This window comes from Diabrotica virgifera, chromosome 2 (assembly GCF_917563875.1).
Source record: "Diabrotica virgifera virgifera chromosome 2, PGI_DIABVI_V3a".
NCBI lineage: Eukaryota > Metazoa > Arthropoda > Insecta > Coleoptera > Chrysomelidae > Diabrotica > Diabrotica virgifera.
This window is the reverse complement of record NC_065444.1, coordinates 150080716-150100152: the sequence shown is the minus strand read 5'-3', so window position 1 is coordinate 150100152 and position 19437 is coordinate 150080716.

The following is a 19437-nucleotide window of genomic DNA, read 5'->3' as shown; positions in this document are numbered from 1 at the left end:
GAATTAAGTTTTCTGTTCGTTTGCCCCAAAATTTTTGTCAAAAAATTACATTTTTTGTTTAAGAGTATAATTACTTGTAACTTACTACCTTTGTCGGAAAAATGGTTGTAAAGATAAGGGATACACGAACCCAGCATATTTTAAAAGTATAGTTTATCAGTAAAAATTAAATTTTTTGTCTGACTTTGGATTTGCCCCAATATTTTTGTCGGACACTTAGATTTTTTGATTTGGAATATAACTACTTATAACCTGATACTTGTGTCGGAAATTTTTTTTATTTCGAGAAAAAAACTACAGAACGATGTTTGTCGTTGTTCAAGGAGTATGTACGCAAATATCAGATCACAATTTTTCTAAAATTTTCCCTCTTGTCCGAAATTTTTTTGGGAAAATTTTGGGTACAGCGCTACGTCATACCCTTTTAAATGTTTTACTTAGTGTGTGTACCAATTTTCAGCTAAATCGATTCAAAAATAACCGAAAAAATCTGTTTTAAAATATTTTTGGATAATACCTCCTCGTCCATAGCCTAAAAGAATTAAGTTTCCTGTTCGTTTGCCCCAACATTTTTGTCAGACAATCACATTTTTTGTTTAAGAGTATAATTACTTGTATCCTACTACTTTTGTCGGAAAAATGGTTGTAAAGATAAGGGATGCACGAACCCAGAATAGTTTAAAAGTATAGTTTATTAATAAAAATTAAATTTTTTGTCCGAATTTGGATGTGCCCCACTATTTATATCGGGCACTTAGATTTTTTGATTTGAAATATAACTACTTATAACCTGATACATGTGCTGAAATTTTTTTTTTAATTCGAGAAAAAAAATACAGAACGATGTTTGTCGTTGTTCAAGGAGTATGTACACAAATTATCAGATCACAATTTTTCTAAAATTTTCCCTCTTGTCGGAAAATTTTTTAAGAAAATTTTGGGTTCCGATCTGCGTCATACCCTTTTAAATGCTTTACTTAGTGTGTGTACCAATTTTCAGCTAAATCGATTCAAAAGTAACCGAGAAACACTGTTTTAAATTTTTTTTTTGATAATACCTCCTCGTCGATAGCCTAAAGGAATTAAGTTTTCTGTTCGTTTGCCCCAACATTTTTGTCAGACAATTATATTTTTTGTTTAAGAATATAATTACTTGTAACCTACTACTTTTGTCGGAAAAATGGTTGTAAAGATAAGGGATGCACGAAGCCAGCATAATTTGAAAGTATACTTTACTAATAAAAATAAATTTTTTGTCCGACTGTCGAGTTGCCCCAATATTTTTGTCCGACACTTTGATTTTTTGATTAAGAATATAATTACTTATGACCTACTAATGTTGTCGGAAAAATGGTTTTAAAGGTAAGGGTTGCACGAACCCAGTAAGGTTTAAAAGACAGTTTATTAATAAAAATTAAATTTTTTGTCCGACTTTGGATTTGACCCAATATTTTTGTCGGACACTTAGATTTTTTTATATAGAATATAACTACTTATAACCTGATACTTTTGTCAGAAATTTTTTTTAATTGGAAAAAAAAACTACAGAACGATGTTTGTCGTTGTTTAAGGAGTATGTAAGCAAATATCAGATCACAATTTTTCAAAAATTTTCCCTCTTGTCGGAAAATTTTTTAAGAAAATTTTGGGTACAGCTCTACGTCATACCCTTTTAAATGTTTTACTTAGTGTGTGCCAATTTTGAGCTAAATCGATTCAAAAATAACCGAGAAAACTCTTTTAAAATTTTTTAATATTACTTTCTCGTCGATAGCCTAAATGAATTAAGTTTTCTGTTCGTTTGCCCCAAGATTTTTGTCAAAAAATTACATTTTTTGTTTAAGAATATAATTACTTGTAACTTACAACCTTTGTCGGAAAAATGGTTGTAAAGATAAGGGATACACGAACCCAGCATATTTTAAAAGTACAGTTTATCAATAAAAATTAAATTTTTTGTCTGACTTTGGATTTGCCCCAATATTTTTGTCGGATACTTAGATTTTTTGATTTGGAATATAACTACTTATAACCTGATACTTGTGTCGGAAATTTTTTTTATTTCGAGAAAAGAAAACTACAGAACGATGTTTGTCGTTGTTCAAGGAGTATGTACGCAAATATCAGATCACAATTTTTCTAAAATTTTCCCTCTTGTCCGAAATTTTTTTGGGAAAATTTTGGGTACAGCGCTACGTCATACCCTTTTAAATGTTTTACTTAGTGTGTGTACCAATTTTCAGCTAAATCGATTCAAAAATAACCGAAAAAATCTGTTTTAAAATATTTTTGGATAATTCCTCCTCGTCCATAGCCTAAAAGAATTAAGTTTCCTGTTCGTTTGCCCCAACATTTTTGTCAGACAATTACATTTTTTGTTTAAGAGTATAATTACTTGTATCCTACTACTTTTGTCGGAAAAATGGTTGTAAAGATAAGGGATGCACGAACCCAGAATAGTTTAAAAGTATAGTTTATTAATAAAAATTAAATTTTTTGTCCGACTTTGGATGTGCCCCACTATTTATGTCGGGCACTTAGATTTTTTGATTTGAAATATAACTACTTATAACCTGATACATGTGCTGAAAATTTTTTTTTAATTCGAGAAAAAAAATACAGAACGATGTTTGTCGTTGTTCAAGGAGTATGTACACAAATTATCAGATCACAATTTTTCTAAAATTTTCCCTCTTGTCGGAAAATTTTTTAAGAAAATTTTGGGTTCCGATCTGCGTCATATCCTTTTAAATGCTTTACTTAGTGTGTGTACCAATTTTCAGCTAAATCGATTCAAAAGTAACCGAGAAACACTGTTTTAAATTTTTTTTTTTGATAATACCTCCTCGTCGATAGCCTAAAGGAATTAAGTTTTCTGTTCGTTTGCCCCAACATTTTTGTCAGACAATTACATTTTTTGTTTAAGAATATAATTACTTGTAACCTACTACTTTTGTCGGAAAAATGGTTGTAAAGATAAGGGATGCACGAACCCAGCATAATTTGAAAGTATACTTTACTAATAAAAATTAAATTTTTTGTCCGACTGTCGAGTTGCCCCAATATTTTTGTCCGACGCTTTGATTTTTTGATTAAGAATATAATTACTTATAACCTACTAATGCTGTCGGAAAAATGGTTGTAAATAAAAAAATTTCAGGAAATTGACATCTTCGGCGCGTCCGACTGCGCATATGCCCCGTGAAAATTGTCCGACAAGGTTACCACATTATTGTAAAAAGGTTTTATGATAGATACCGTTAAAATTATCGATGTGGTAATAAATTTATTATTTTCATAAATTTGACATATTTAGCGTGTCCGACGCGTCATATGCCCCAATATTTTTGTCCGACAAAATTGTTTTCGTTGTTTATATGATAAAATCCATTGATTAAAATAGAATGACCAATGTGGTAATAAATTTTTTTCTTGCATAAAATTGACAACTTCGTCACCGCTTGACAGACAAACGCCCCACTACCATAATGCGCCAAGCTCAAAATTTGTCCGACTCCATCCAAATAACAAGTACAAAAAGTTTCAACGGTGTGGTCATAAATAATAATTGTATATGCGGGCCCAAGGCCTATAATAATAAACAAGTTAAAACGTATGATGTGACGTAGTCATGTATCTACTTCATTAAGGATACTGGACGTGATTAGTTCAAATAATTTTAACTTCTTCTCTAAGTGTCGTCTCCGTTCCTAAAGTTAGCTATTATCAAAGCTATTCGTAACTTCACTACAGTATCTTCGTATAGCATAAGTATTATTTTTTTAAAACGTAGTACTTTATTAAACAACATAATAGATCTGGTTACATGAAACCAATTTCATGTTCTGTTGTAAGAGCTGTCTCCGTTCCGAAAGTTGGCAATTATCAAAGCTATTCGTACCTTTGCGACCGAAGCTGATTAATTTTTCAGCTTATTCTAATTCCTATAGATCTTCTTCTTCTAATAAACAGCAGAAGGGGTCCAGGGTCCAGGGGTCCAAAACTTGGGGCAATGGTTCGGATTGTCATCTGCCGAACTATTCAGATCTACCGTAAACAAAGTCAGAATAGCCATCAGTGGCGGCTTGTCCTATAAGGCAGGTGAGGCAGTGACTCACCAGTATATCAATCGACTATTTACGTTATTTCGTTGTTTTATAATCAGGATTTTAAATATAATTTAGCTTTTTGAAATTTCCTAAATACCTTTATTTTAATAAAAAAAATTAAAATCGGTACGGTCCTGACTCTTATATTCTTATATATCCGTCTTCCACGTGCTATTCCAACTTTCTCAAATCATTACAGTTGAAGCTAGCCTCACACCATCTGCAACAGTATGGGACAACGCCAACAGTAAAACCGGCAAAATTTGAAAAATGTGCCACCGATTCTAGGAACAAAATTCATCCATCCTTGAGGCAGGCCTCAGGCTCCGCGGAACGGAATAGGAATAGCCGAACGGCCTCAGGCTCAGCGGAACGGAATGGGAATAGCCGGACTAAACCGACTAGTACAAGCACAAATCGATTGCAGATCATAGCTTTCTATGTACACGCGGCATATACGAATGGATTATTATATTTTAGAAGTTTATGGACATGTATTTAAAACAGTCTCCATTTGAAATCATTGTTCATCATCAACTAATATATTGTTCTGAAGCTATTTTTCCTTTGTGGCATTTATGTAATTTATTATTCTAAATGAGAAACAAGAGTATACAATTTAACTTAAAAAATGATTTTATTAACGTTTCCACTTCCACATCGGACGTTTACATACAAAAATAGTTTTTAAGTGTTTCAAAAATGTTGTATTTTGTGTTTGTGTTTTTTTTTTGTAAAATATATAACTACATAATAAATTATTTTTCTTTATTTATTTGTTACATTTACATAAAAAAGTAGTTTTTAAGTGTTTCAAAAATGTTGTATGCTGTGGTTGTGTTTTTTTTTTGTAACTTTTTTTGAACATACTTATTCAAATGAGAGTGAGCAAAAGATTTAAACGAATAATATTGCAACATGATTCCCACAGCCTTAGCTCATTTCCCATATCTTTCACGATTTTTGAAAAAACGCACACTCTTTTGTTATGTAAAATTTTAAGTTTTCAATATGGAATTGGAATTCAAAATAACTCTATGCACTGAGGCTGAAAGCATTTGAGTCGATTGCATTCACTGGAAAATTTTTAAAGAACTAATCGACAGCAAATATTTCTTGAGGAATTTTTGTCCGGAATTCTTTGTGGTGATATTTTCAATAAAACATTTTTGTAGATTATCTGTCCGGGATTTTTTGTGGGGATTTTTTGTCCGGGGATTATTTGTCCGGGGATTTTTGTGGGGATTTTTTTCCGGTGATTATTTGTTCGGGGATTATTTGTCTGGGGATTTCTTGTCCAGGGATAATTTGTGAGGATTTTTTGTCCGGGATTATTGGTCCTAGATTCTTCCTAGCGTTATGACGTCACAAAATCGACCTTCTGGCCATTAAAGAGCAGCTAACCATAATAATCAAATTCCTCAGGTGTAGTGTGCCTCACCACCTTATACTATCACGAGCCGCCCCTGATAGCCATGTTAATTGCCAACGTTCGGAACGAACAAGGCACATGAAGAAGAAATAGATCTTCTCTACATTATTACTCCAAGTCGCTGTCACCTCTGATAATGTGTTCAAGGTAATAAATTTTTCTCTTTTTAACAGTTATTACAACTTCTTATTCTATTTTCATACTCGGTATTGGCGACTATACATGAAATTCGTAATATTCTACAATACAACCGGAACTCAAAAGCTTCTGTTTTCTTTATTGTCGTTTTTCGTTAGTGTCCATGATTCCTAGCCGTGGTACAGTACATCAGTAAGTAGGTCATAACATCACATGAGCCGTATCTTTAGATAATAATTGACTACAGAATACTTGTTTCATTTTCCTGTAACTGGTATTTTAATTTCAACTTACGATATTCTATTTAACAAACAATTATGAAATCAAATGTTTCTGTTGATAAATGTATTCTATATCATGACAAACAGGAAATAACTTCTTCGTCTTCTTCTTCTTTTTAGCATGATCGATCATTCCGACTGCCTGCTCATTGTCATCAAGTCTTCCCCGGACGAAGAGGTCCATCCTTCTTGCCATCGCTTTGGTGGTCTACCCTGTGGTCTTTAACCTACTAACATTTGTTAATAGAGCTTAACGGTGCCTAGTCGGAAAAACTTTGATGTATGGGAACACTGGAACAGGGGAAGTTTTAATTGTGGAACAGGTTAAAAATTTGGAACGTCAGACTACGAAAACGTTCCATATATTTTGTCAGACAGAATTTCCAATTGATTTGTTACCATTTTATTAAACTCTCATGCAAAAATCAGACTGGTGTTTATCAATAACTGGGCATTTTAATGAGTGGAACACGAAGAAAATGTCAAATGACAGGAATCATGTTGGTTAGTAATAGCCGTCTGATTTTTGCATGAGAGTTTAATGAAAGGGTAACAAATCAATTGGATGTTCTGTCCGACAAAATACATGGGACTTTTTCGTAATCTGACGTTCCAAAATTTTTAAACTGTTCCACAATTAAAACTTCCCCTGTTCCAGTGTTCCCGTACATCAAAGTTTGACCGACTGGGTCCAGGATGCAGGTCTAAAAGTTATTTATTTTCATTTAAAGTTTTTTTTTTAATTATTGCTAATATTAATAATTAAATATAGATAATACAGCTAGTAATTAACACTTTCGCAGCGGGTGATTTTTCCGCAAATTTTCAAAACAACGCGGGCAATTATTTGGGTTTCCGGCACAGAGTTTGGTCAGCTCTCTCAATGAAATCCACGAAATTTCAACAAATGGAAACAATATTTTTGAAGTAGTCTGGTACTGTTTGGAAAATTTTAAACTACGTTGTAATCACCTAGTACCTAAGTGTAACAACTGACGGAGCACCAAATTTAAGAGGAGCAAATATTGTGATGTTGAGAAAACTTAAAGATTACGTTCATGAACAATTTTCAGAACATGATTTATTATTTTGTCACTGCATAATCCGTCAGCAGGTATTGTGCAAAAATGTTTTGCGAGTAGACATCGTCATTTCAATAATTCTAACTAATATTGTCAGTTGTATTCGTTCAAGAGGATTAAATCATCGTGCATTCATAGCATTTTTGGAAGAGTTATAGGAACAGAACATACTAATGTCTTATACCACAATCATATTCGATGGTTAAGTTTAGAAAAGGTTTTAAACATGCTGTGAATTAGGCTAGGAACTTGCTTTATTTTTATAAATCAATAATTGCGACAAATTTACTTTTATAAGTTTTGAACGTAAAATCGAACTATTCATTAACCATAAAAAAAGCGAGAATTCGTTCAATTATTTCCCTCATTAAAATCATTAAATAATGTACCATAAAATATGTTTAAAACTGATGAAGAAAAACTTTGTAAATTGCTGACGGATATTGCAAATCGTTTCAAAGATTTTGAAGATATATTTTCCATTACCACCGCTAAGAAATCATTTTTCAGTTCAAATTGATTCCGTAGCAGTCTACATTCAACTAGAAAATAAGCCACAATTTAAGTTTGAAATTAAATTTATATGACGTTTTGATTTCCACCTCGGAAATCGTTATAAAAATTCGATTTTTTTATTATCACATTTCAAACACATACCCCCTCCCCTAAATAACATTTGGACTTATATAAACATGCTATTTCCCTCAATATCTATGAACCTATTTCTTTTTTTGACTAATATTGTTCTGAAGTGGAAGTTCCTTGTGGCATCTTATGCAATTTACTATTTGATTTGGAAATAAGACACAATTTAAGTAACGCTGTCGAGAAATTTTTTCTTTAACAATAATAAATATGTTGATTTTCACCCCTTTTTTTAAAAAATGTTCTGAGCGATATCAAAAACTCTAAAATTATTAAAACTAAAAAAACTAGACAGCATTACCTCGACAACACATAATCTAATAAAATATTTTTAAATTTTTTTTCATAAGATCCGATGACGAGTTCTGATGTCTACTGCAAAATCCATTTTTTGAGGTGTCTGTAAAAATTTGCCAGCATTAATTAATTTTCAATATTTGGTTGAAATTTTTTTGAACATTCTTTGAATTGTACCGAATATGTTTATTTAATTTAAAAATAAAATAATTCTACCACAGTTTCAAACAAAATTCACCCCCTTTAAAGAAAATTAGTCATGAGGTAAAAATTCGACACAACAGTATTTCTAGTCGATATCAGGAGATAAGTAGGAATGTCTGAAACCATAAAATCAAGAAAGTTGATAATGTAAAATACTGGAAAGTGTAAAGTGAAAAAGGCATTATACTCTGGGCTAATTAGCAAAATACAAGGAAAAGTTATTTACCAGCAATTTTATTGCTGGAATTGAATCTTATGAATTTATATATTAATAATATAGGTATGCAAAGTCCGCAGATGGTGTGCTACTTTTTTTATAAACAAAATGGCGCCCGAAAATCGTGTTTTTTTCAATTTTTGCTCTATAACTCCAAAGATTTTAACTTTACACCCAAAGCACCCAAATAAAAATTCACCGTAATTAAATTCTGCATTAAAACTTTACTTAGACGAAAATTTTCCCCGGAAAATACGGGTTTTTCCAACAAAATCTTTATTTTCAACTAAAATTTTAAATAAGTAATTGTTTATCAATAATTAAATAACTTGGTACTATAAAAGCTCTCCTCGCATAGATTATAACTTTAGAAGCCGATGGAAATTAAGTGAACAGTTTAGCAACAATTGAATTGTTAATTAAAAAGTTACGGTCGCTACAATAACCACAAAAATTATGATACTTAAGAATATCTATGATTTTTTTATAACAAGACACTGTACCTATCTAATGTACTTTTCAGAATTGAAATTAGACCATTTAAACGGCCTCGGGAATATTTTAAAATTACAAACAATTTTTTAGCTTATAAACAAATAGAATAGCGCTACTTGAGTTACTTGGGAACAAAAAAAAATGAAGAAAATTGCTTCATGGGAAGCCGAGAAAACGCGTTTTTTTAACGTATACCGATTTTGAACTTTGAGATTAAATTTTCTCCAACTTAGTTTTTGATTGGAGTTTTGCTATTTTTGGCAGTTTTCACTCGTAATTTCGATAGTTTTTATTATAATAATATATGTTATAAGTATTTTAAAGATATGAAAATTGATGTAGAAAAAGAGGACAAAAACAAAAAGGTGATGGTTTGAAAATTATGATCCTATTATTTGTATATTTGCCGTAAATTCCAGTTCTTGTATCTCAAGAACCAGTTATTACAATTAAATGTTTTTCTTTTAAAAGAAGCATTCTGCCGCTTTTTTCCAATACAGTTTTCGTGATTTAATTTGATTTAATATTTCCCGAGATATTCTATTTGTTTATAAGCCAAAAAATTGTTTATAATTTTAAAATATTCCAGAGGCCGTTTATATAGTCCAATTTCAATTTTGTAAAGTACATAAGATAGTTACAGTTTCTTTTTATACAAAATTTATAGTTATTCTTATGTATCATAATTACTGTGGTTATTATAGCGACCGTAAATTCTTAATTAAGAATTCAATTGTTGCTAAAATGTTCATTTAATTTCCATCGGCTTCTGGAATTACAATCTAAGCGAAATGGGCTTCTATATTATCAAGTTATTTAATTATTAATAAACAATTACTTATCTAAAATTTTAGATGAAAATTAAAGATTTTGTTGAAAAATCCCGCATTTTCCGGGGAAAAATTTTTGTCGAAGTAAATCGGGAAAAACACGTTTCTATGCAGAATTTAATTACGCTGAATTTTTGTTTGAGTGTTTTTGGTGTAAAGTTAAAATGTTTTTAGTTATAGAGCAAAAATTGAAAAAAACACGATTTTCGGGCGCCATTTTGTTTATAAAAAAAGTAGCACATCATCTGCGGATTTTGCATATCTATATTATTAATATATAGAATCATAAGATTCGATTCCAGCAATAGAATTGCTGGTAAATAACTTTTCCCAAAAATGGCCTATTCACCGATAATCTGCCCAGACTATTAGTTTAATAAAATAAATGTGTTTTGTGGACAGCGAAATCTAATAATTGTACTATTAAAATAAATTTTTTATTATTTCGTTGGACTCTACTTTTTAGTGTCCGGAAAACTATAGTTTCTGAGCCCAGTATTGGGCTGTGTCCAGTGCTAGTTGGTTGCCTCTCCATAAGTCATCGACAGTGTAACTAGTAACTATGCGGGCAGTATTGCTCCACAGTCACACTTGTCATCATTCCCGTTCGCATATTTACAAATGCTCCTATACTACGGTACCGGAGTGTCGAAATCGGTTAGCTTTGAAATACGCTATTATTTACGCTAAAAACCCTCATTGATTTCGGCACTTATTAAATTATAAGACTTCTATTAAATTTTGGTGTCTAAGTTTTTATTGCAATTAATATTATTGTAAGTATTGTATATTTTTTATATTTCAATTTATTGCTTGAAAAACACGATTAGAAATGTCTTTTCTTTTCTGAAAAATGTCTTTCGCAGAGCGAATTAGACAGACTTGTTTGTAATTGATTGCAGATTCATAGTCATAAATTTCTTTTTTCATAACATAACTACTAAAATATTATTTTTATAGATACATAGGTACATTTTGCTGCTTCACTTTTATTTTTTTTTTTTATAGAAAAGTCGAAATTTTTAATAGAAATGCAATAAACCTAGCATATTTAAGAATGTGTTTTTTAACCCTAACTCGAGGAACAAATAAAACAAAAATTATAAAAGAAGCCACTGAATAAAAAAAATAAATATTTTTTATTTTTATTAACACATATAATTCTTAACAATTCTAAATAATTCTCAAAACCAGATAAACGATATGCAAAAAAAATATTTATTCTATTTGAATGAACAACTTAGAAAGTACAACTTACATTTAAAAATAAATTAGTAAAGAAAAAAAAATTTAATAAAACTAATAATAAGTATTTCCTCCATTGGCCTGTATGCATGGCTGTAGGCGATTTGGCATGCTGCCGATTAACTGGTCGAGCTGGGCTTGCGGAATTCTCTCCCATTCTTCACGAGCAGAATCTTTTAGTTCGCGAAGTGTAATAGGGGGATGGTTTCTCTTTTTGATGCGTGTCTTGAGAATGTCCCAAGCACGTTAAATAACGTTCATATCGGGGGAATTCGAGAGCCACTGTAATGTAGATATTCCTTCTTCTTCCAGAAAATTTTGTACTGCTGCTGTTCGATGAAGAGGTGCGTTGTCATGCATAAACACAAATTCATCACATACTGCCCCTCGGAATAGACGTACAACAGGATTTAAAACTTCGTCGATGTACACAGCACCAGTGACACTTCTCTCCAGAACCAGCAGTGGCGTCCGTGTACCACTCAAAATACCACCCCAAACCATAATACTGCCACCTTCAAACGGGACACGCGGTTGGGCTGTTTATAGTAGGGCTTGTCGTCCTGGGGCCCTCCAAACCAGTGTTCTTCGCGAATCAGATACCAAGCCAATTTTTGACTCATCAGAGAACATCAGGTTTCAGTTAGGACCATGTTGCACCATTTCTGTAGCCCATTGCAACCTTACTATTTTGTGTTGGTAGGTTAGTAGGTTAGGAACTTGTAAGGGCCTTCTACGATACAAATTTACCGCATTTAGTCGGCGTCTTATTAACCGTGAAATATTCAGTCCTTGCAGCCTAGAAATTTCTTTGGATATACCACTTGTGGATTCCAGACGATTTCTTCGAGCTATCAATGTTATCTGCCGATCTTGTGCTGCTGTTGTACATCGACTTCCACCACTTCTGGAATGATCCTTGACGTCATTTTTTGTCTCTTGGATTTTTTTAAATTTCAGATACAGCACTCTGAGTAACATCAACAATAATCGCGATATAACTTTGGCTAAAGCCCTGTTGTAACAAAGCAATTACTCTAGATCTGTCAAAGTGAGATATCACGTTTCTAGGCATTTTTAAACGGCTCAATTTAAATTTAAATACAGACTGAAATATGTAATGTGTCAATACGCTAATCAGTTGAATGTGACCAAAATGGGCAAAATGATACAAAAATGATTCAAAGCTTTTATCATTTTCATGTAAAAATGCTTTAAAATAAATATCAACAACAGTTTTGAAACCACCATAGGCGTAGATATATTATTTGTAAGGTATTCCAAACTTTTGAACATGTGTGTATTTATAGGTACAGATATAACTACCCGTATACAGTGCGTCCATAAAGTATCGCACAAATTCATTATTAACTAAATAAACAACATCATTAGAAATTACCGAAACAGGTCGACTTTTGATTTTATTTCATGATATTTGGCATATATATCATACTAGTTACGTCATCCGTCTGGACGTGATGACGTAATCGACGATTTTTTAAAAGATTTAAAGGAGAATAGGGGTCGTGTGCTAGCTCATTTGAAAGACAATTTAATTCTCTATTGAACGATATAAACATTAACATAATTATTTATACAGGGTGTCAGAGCTATGTACACGATTACGTCACTAGTATGATATATATATGCCAAAAATTATAAATTAAAATAAAAAATCGACATGTTTTGGTAATTTCTAATAATGTTGTATATTTAGTTAATAATGAATTTAGGCGTTATTTTATGGACGCACTATATACGAGTAATTATATCTGTACTTATAAATAAATAAAAATAAAAAATATTTATTTGTTTTTTATTCATTGGCGTTTTTTTTTATTTTGGTTTTATTTGTTTCTCGGGTTAGGGTTTCTCGGGTTAGGGTTCTATTTGAATACAATAAATTGAAGTACACAATACTTACAATAATATTAATTGCAATAAAAACTTAGACACCAAAATTTAATAGAAGTCTTATAATTTAATAGGTGCTGAAATCAATGAGGGTTTGTAGTGTAATAGTGTATTTCAAAGGCTAACCGATTTCGGCACTCTGGTGCCGTAGTATAGGAGCATTTGTAAATATGCAACCCGAGAAACAAATAAAACGAAAATTAAAATAAAAACGCCAATAAATAAAAAACAAATAAATATTTTTTATTTTCACTTATTTACAAGTACAGATATAATTACTCGTATACAGTGCGTCCATAAAGTAACGCATAAATTCATTAGGAACTAAATAAACAACATTATTGGAAATTACCGAAACAAGTCAATTTTTGATTTTTATTTCTGATTTTTTGGCATATGTATCAGAATAGTGACGTCATCCGTATGGACGTGATGACGTAATCGATGATTTTTTCAATGAGAATATCGATCGTGTGATAGCTCATTTGAAAGGCAATTCAATTCTCCATTCAGTAATATAAACATTAATATAATTATTTATTCAAGGTGTCCAAAAACAATTTTTTAGTTAAATTGATTGACACAAGAAGAATACTTTACGTAGTTTATTTAATTTAAAATACATTTTACTGCTGTCAGAAAACAGAAATAAAATATTTATTTCAAATATAAACATTACTTTTTGATTAAATTCAATGTTTAAGCTGCTGTTTAAGGGCAATGTTTATTTGCCAAATAAAAATTTTATTTCTGTCTTTGTCGCACATTCGTCTTTGTGTGTCAATTAATGTAATATAAAAAAAAATTGGACACCATGTATAAATAATTATGTTATTGTTTATATTATTGAATAGAGAATTGAATTGCCTTTCAAATGAGCTAGCACGACCTCTATTCTTCTTTAGAACATCTTCGATTACGTCATGACGTCCAGGCGGATCACGTCACTAGTATGATATATATGCCAAATATCATAAATTAAAATCAAAAGTTGACCTGTTTCGGTAATTTCTAATAATGTTGTTTATTTAGCCAATAATGAATTTATGCGATTCTTTATGGACGCACTGTATACGAGTACAGTGGAACCTCGATAACTCGGATTAATCGGGACCGCGGCCGATCCGGGTTATCGAAAATCCGGGTTAGCCGGAGAATATGGTAGAAATTAATAAAATACGGTATAGTTACAAATAAACTCGATTATAATTGAAATAACATGAAATATATATGCACAGTACCCATGTAAATTACGTATAGTTGTATAGAGTATAGAGTATTGTTCATTTCTTTGTAAAAAACTCATGCGTAGACAAAAAAATACGCAAACACAAACCTATTTGAAGCACCATTACAGAACGGAAGCGAAAAATACGACTGTACTACACACAATACGGTCACAATCGGAACAATGTTATGTTATTTAAGAACAGTGGAGTCTAAGACCATTGTTTAAAAAAGAATTTTTTAAATAGTATTTTAGTCTTTTTTGAACAATACTAAGACAGTTTGAAATAAATAAAGGAATACAGGTGCCTGTTGTTTCCGATAATCCGAGACAATGAACGCCGCTCTGACGTTCATGAGTGTGCCATGAGTCATTTTTACTATCGTATAGTTCAAATTACACAAATACACATTATCTCTCAAATATTATATTACATACATTTTTATTGTTGAAATGTTTGTCTGATAAAAAGCCGGTTAGCCGGACTTCCGGGTTATCGGGGGCCGACTTATCGGGGTTAAACTGTAATTATATCTGTACCTATAAATAAATGAAAATAAAAATATTTATTTCTTTTTTATTCAATGGCGTTTTTTTATAATTTTGGTTTTATTTGTTTCTCGGGTTAGGGTCAAAAAACACATTCTTAAAATTTAAGATTTTTGAAAATTTAATATGCTAGGTTTATTGCAGTTTAGACATTTCTATTAAAAATTTCGACATTTATATAAAAAAAAATAAAAGGAAAGCAACAGAATATACCTACGTATCTATAAAAATAATATTGTAGTACTTATGTTATGAACTAAGAAATTTATGACTGTGAATCTGCAATCAATCACAACCAAGTCTGGCTAATTGGCTCTTCCAAAGACATTTGTCAGAAAATAAAATACATTTCTATTCCTGTTTTTCAAGCAATAAATTAAAATATAAATATACGATACTTACAATAATATTAATTGCAATAAAAATTTAGACACCAAAATGTAATAGATGCCTTATAATTGAATAGGTGCCTAAATCAATGAGAGTTTGTAGCGTAATAGTGTTTATCAAAGGCTAACCGATTTCAGCAGTCTAGTGCCGTAGTGTAAGAGCATCTGTAAATATGCTTCCCTTCCTTATTTAAAGGTTTGACATGGTCGGTGCTACACCGGCGCCGGTTCTTATATTGTTCAGCAATCACATTGTTTGGGAGACAAGGAAAGACTCCTTTAAGAAAGTCCACATATATTTTAATGACATGCACAACGAATGTCATTGTTTTTAATCTTACATTTAATTTTTCGTATGTATTTATCAAAACCTGGATGAACGAATAATTTTTTCTGGTGTACCTCGTCCTGAAATGAAGTCTCATCTTTCCTAGGCTAACACCCCTCTCAAACTTCTACCTACCGTTTCCAAACTAATTCCGCATTTTAATGCAAATCAACCCTTTGCATCAGTTACATCCCTTATTTACATCTAACTGCATGAAAGAGTCTATCGAAGCGAAATATTTTATTTCCAATATCACTTCGTAGCTTTGTATGGACGCCAAATAACGGATGAAGAGATCCATTGTTGTCTTGTCAGCTTCCCTGAGAGGACTCTCGTAGCGGGCCTATGCGCTGCCGGACCGTATTGAAATTTTATCAGATATATGAATATAAATTTCACGTGACGCCACAGAAAGGTAGTACAGGAATTTCGGGATTAAAAGCAAACCTGATTTTATGATGTAGAGTGTGTTGCGGTTTTCCAATTCAATGGAGCTTTATGGAAATTACTAGGGTAGTTAATTCAGGAAAATTAATAACTTTCCAATTTATTGTGCAGAATTTAATCTCAATAATTATTTCACTGTGGCTTTTTGAAAGCTGATTTATACTACCATTAGGTTAAATATTATATTTCTATTAATCATAAATATTTTTCTATGTTCTCGCTAGTGTTGCCCAAATGCAAGACCAAGACGAGACTTAGAGAGTATTGGTCTTGGTCTTGCACCAATATACCTGGTCTTGTTCTTGGTCTTGGTATTGCACTCCCGGTCTTGGTCTTGGTCTTGGTCTTGCAGCAAGAGTCTTGCAAGTCTCGCAGTTACCCACCAGCATATTGCTATTTATTAAACGTTACTTTAGATCCTAGAACAACGTAACAGTATAGGTACGTTTTCAGCTTGACTTAACATACAGGGTGAGGCGGATAACCTTCCTATTAGAAATATCTCGAAACACAACAGAATCATGAAAATTGGAATAAAGGGGTTTTGAAGAGTGATCTATTTAATGAACATATTTTTATATATTTCCTACTTCAAATTATACCGGAAGTTGCTTATAACTTCGTTTTTTAAAATTGAACACCCTGTATATTTTTACATTTCTGAATTCTATTCCATGTCTTCTTTCTAAAATATGAGGTTTTATAATGTTATATGAGGTAGTCTAAAAGATAATTATGTTTTCTTATTAATTTCGTAGCAACTTTCACACTCTGTAGAATTGTAGTTATTTGACATCAAAAACTTTATTTATGTTCAAATTATTTTTAATATAGTCTACTATTGTTAAAAATTATTAGTATGTATATCTAAATGTTGCATTTGATATACAGGGTTGGGCGAAACTCGGAATGAGTATTTTTTGAGTTTTCTTTAATGGGTTACCCTGTATTTTAGTATTGTAATCAAATGATATTTTATGATACTTTTTTATTTCTTAAGCATTCCCTATACCTAACTGGCTTAATTTGTGCTTAATTGTTAATCGCACCAACAATCTTAACTGTATAGGTATTTTGATAGCTAAACCATTATTGGTAACTTTTAGGATCAGTCTAGATTTAGTCTAGGCGCCAGAGGGGTCACCGTGTCATATTCAATTCTGATGGACAAACTCAACGGTTTCTTATGGATTTTTGGCTGCTGATTACGAATTTCGAGGGGGCATTTCGATGCGACGGGTCAAAAAATTGTTATAAACAATTTAATTGTTTATAAATTGTTTATAATGCTCTGGCTCATAAACTAAAAGAGATAAAAAAAATGTTTCAAATAAAATTTGTTCCTTAATAAAAAACGAAGAAAAAACCGTTTACTAAACTTAAATCTAACAATTAGAACTCAAGATATTGTAAAATTAGTGCACAATGCTAATTACAAATTGCAAAATAAGTATTTTTCGAAGCTTTATCGATCGTAACTCGGCTTGTACGCATGAAAATAAGACTTAGAAGGCGTCATTTTAAAACCCAATTAACAGGCTTCTAAAGAAAGTTTGCTAAATTACTTGATCTTCATTTGTTTTAAAGTTATACCCGTTTGAAGTTACAATTTTCTTAAAAATATTGTACATTCATTTGTTTATAAGGGTTACAAGCAAATTTGAGCTATAAATATTAATACTTTAATGAACAATAATGATAGAAAAACTCAAAAGGAACAATTTGAGGTTACGAAAATGCTCATAAGTTTATTTTTGGCCAAGATGTCGATATTTGAATGGTCGATATTTGAATGGCGCGCGCTATGAGGCGCAAGATCGGCTCACCGCGTAAAGGTTCACGCGCTAACTTCTCTATGTATACATACGTTATCTTCATTTTTCATTTTTGAAGATCCTAATAAAATTTTATCATATAATTCTTATAATTAAATCATCATACTGTACCTCGTATCACCTTTCATTCTATTTACATTGTCTTCTATTTTTTGCACTAAATGAGAAAAAAACATTAAAAACTAATATTTCAGAAGTATAACTAAAAAGTAAGTTGATATTATTTATTAATACTATTTTTACAACCCTTTTTTTCATGCATCTGCAAATCTGCATAGAGATATACAGGGAATATCAGCTTTTTTACATCTGCATAAGTTCTTAGCGAAATTTTAACAGTTACATGATGGTACAAGTCTGCTCTTGTAGGCAGTAAAACTAAAACTTTTTGAGGCTTCAGAGTCTAATTATCTATATGATATCCATATAAAGTGGATCTAGTTCATTTGCAGCATCATCAAGTCCCGTTAATTGTGTGTATGCCGCCACATCATAAATACTCGTTTTATATGCAATGATGATGCTGCAAAAGAACTCGATCCATTTTTATATGGATATCACATATTGGCTCATTTTCGTGCGTAGAAGCCGAGTTACGATCGATAAAGCGTCGAAGAATACATACTTACTTGACTGTGAGCCAATCTTGCGCCTCATAGCGCGCCATTAAAATATCTTAGCCAAAAATAAACTTACGAACATTTTCGTAAGCTCAAATTGTTCCTTTTGAGTTGTTTTATCGTTATTGTTAATTAAACTATAAATGTTTATAGCTCAAGTTTGCTTGAGACCTTTATAAACAAATTAATGTACAATTTTTTTAAGAAAATTATAACTTCAAACGGGTATAACTTTAAAACAAATGAAGATCAAATAATTTAACAAACTTCGTTTGGAAGCCTCTTAATTATGCTTTAAAAGGACACTTTACAAGGTTCATTTGCATGCGTAGAAGCCGAGTTACGATCGGTAAAGCTTCGAAAAATACTTATTTTGCAATTTGCAATTTGCATTGTGCACTAATTTTACAATATCTTGAGTTCTAATTGTCGGATTTAAGTTTAGTAAACGGTTGTTTTCTCGTTTTTTATTAGGGAACAAATTTTATTTTAAACATTTTTTTATCTCTTTTAGTTTATGAGCCAGAGCCTTATAAACAATTTATAAACAATTAAATTGTTTATAACAATTTTTTGACCACTCGGATCGAAATCCCCCCTCGAAATTCGTAATCAGCAGCCAAAAATCCATAAGAAACCGTTGAGTTTGTCCATCAGAATTGAAAATGACACGGTGACCTCTATTGGCGCCTAGACTAATTAATATGTATCTATTTCCAAAAAATTATTTGCGATTGAATATGTTCACGACCAACCTAATAAAATTTCACGTATTTTTTGTTGCAATTAATATTTGGCTTGAATCACCAACAACTTACAAACTAAAGCAGTTAGGTATAGGGAATGCTTAAGAAATAAAAAAGTACCATAACATATCATTTCATTACAATACCAAAAAACACGGGGTGTTCCATTTAAGAAAACTCAGAAAATGCTCATTTCGAGTTTCGACCAACCTTTTATTCTAAAATTAAAAATTTAGCTATACTAACAATTATTAACAATAGTAGACTATATTAAAAATCATATGAACATAAATAGAGTTTTTGATGTCAAACTACTACAATTCTACAGGGTGTGAATATTGCTACGAAATTAAGAAAAAAAATGTAATTTTCTTTTAAACTACCCTATATAACATTACAAAACCTT